Raw genomic sequence first — 1,846 nt, 5'->3', positions numbered from 1 at the left:
GGGGGGGGGGGGGAAGGAAAGAAAGGGAAAAAACCAAACAAACATGTTTTGAATTGTCCTTTTTATCCTACAACCAGAGATATGAGCATTCATTCAAACAAATTCATTTACAAGCCAAGCAGAAGGAAACCGAAGCTATGGGGCTGAATAAAGCAGTCTGCCGGTCTCCTCCGATAAGCTGCATTCGCCCCAGATAATGGTTATTTCCAGCGTGTCGCCCCGGCTTGCTAACAATGCCAGTTTAGCATCTCAGGGTAGAGTCTAGCTATGTTTCACAAGCACCGCTATTAGGAGAGGACAAATGACACAAAGCCCAACACAGGGGATAGCTGGCATTCAATAAATGCCTCGGACAGTTCGAAAGCATCAATCCTAGTTTATCTAATTCTGTTGTTAGGAGCCATTTCCACCTCTCCAAGCGAGGGCTACCTGCATGTTAATACCGCGCAGGGACATGAGCACTCAAAAACAACTCTGACAACTTCAGGCCCATGAATACAATACAGACCCAGCTAGGAAAACAACAAAAAATCCTCCCCCCCGATCCCCACCGCCCTCTCATTTTCTGCAAAAATCCTGATTTATTATAACAAGTTCTTCAGAGGGGGACACGTTAGTTTTCAACCTATATTCTTGAGACATGAAGAAAAAACGAACTATGTGGAGCTCCAATTTAAGGAGAAACCGATGTCCAGCCTTAAATCCAGGAGGTGCTTTTTGGTAACCTCTAGCCCCTCAGTATTCAAGGTCTAAAACAAGATCTTCCCCAGAGACAGGGGAAGGTGTCACAAGGCAGCTCCAGGTGCTCTGACGTGGAAAAGTGTATTGGATACAGCCTGGTGCTCCTCTATGCTCACACACATGGGCTTGTACCCTGTCCGCTCGCTTTCTTACACACACACACACTTGCCACAGACATCCGCATGCCAAGGACAGAGGAACACGTATGATTTCCCCTCCCGATTATTGCAGAGCGTTTGGTGTTCGCAACCACTACGGCAAAAAGGTAGCACTCCTATTGCAACTGGAGGCGTGAGCACACACGGCTGTACGCACACGTGAGCCCATGACCAAGTGACCGCGCGCACGCTGCTCACTCAGAGTCAGTGTTTTTGGCAGGTGCCAGTTTCGAACGACGCCTCGCCCCGTTTCCCCGGCCCTGTACCACCCCAAAGCCTTGCTGCAGCGATGGAAGGAGCAGCCGGTCCATTTTTAAACAGGAGTGCTGATTCACTCTGACAAAAAACTCAAGTACAAAGCTGGGAAAAATGTTAGCAGCGTGGACTTCCCCAAGGCCTCCAGACTTCGAGATGCTTCTCCGTTGTGGATTGGGATTGAATCTAGTTAGGGATCCACAGGATGTTCCCATGCGCTGGCTGCAAAAAGGGATCCACAGACAGGGAGCCGCAAAGACACCGACACCCGGACGGCTGCATTACAGAGACTGAGTCACGGGCTACAGCACACTACTGAAGGTAAAACAGTAAAATGGCTGGAGGCAGGGCAGGCCAGCTGCCTAGTGCGAGACAGCCGGCCACAGAAGTCTTGATTTTCTTGCCTTTTTTTTTTTCCTGTTTGCAAAAGACACAGCAGAAGGGGAAGTTTGCAAGAATTAAGAAACCAGACACTTTTCTTTGCATGCTCGAGGCAGTTAATATGCAAATACAGTTGTTGAAAAAAAAAAAAAAAAGAAAAAAGCCCCATACTCACCAACTGTAGCAGGGGCTGTTGGAGCTCTGGGGCCATGTGGCAGAACCCCCCCACACATACCGTACTCACTGATCTGCACCCCCCCCAGCTCCACCCCTGATGGCCCCTCCTGCCCAACCTCAGCATCCTGGCACTT

General features: G+C 49.5%; 1 protein-coding gene across 3 annotated transcripts in view; it reads right to left on the bottom strand.

Annotated features, from left to right (window-relative positions):
* ANP32A (acidic nuclear phosphoprotein 32 family member A) overlaps nucleotides 1–1,846 on the bottom strand; it is a 38,936-nt gene that overhangs the window by 6,723 nt on the left and 30,367 nt on the right. The window lies entirely within an intron of this gene.

This window comes from Gavialis gangeticus, unplaced genomic scaffold, assembly GCF_001723915.1.
Source record: "Gavialis gangeticus isolate Ggan-Ray unplaced genomic scaffold, GavGan_comp1, whole genome shotgun sequence".
In the NCBI taxonomy this organism is placed as follows: domain Eukaryota; kingdom Metazoa; phylum Chordata; order Crocodylia; family Gavialidae; genus Gavialis; species Gavialis gangeticus.
The sequence above is the reverse complement of the archived record's forward strand: the minus strand, read 5'-3'. Positions and strand labels throughout refer to the sequence as shown.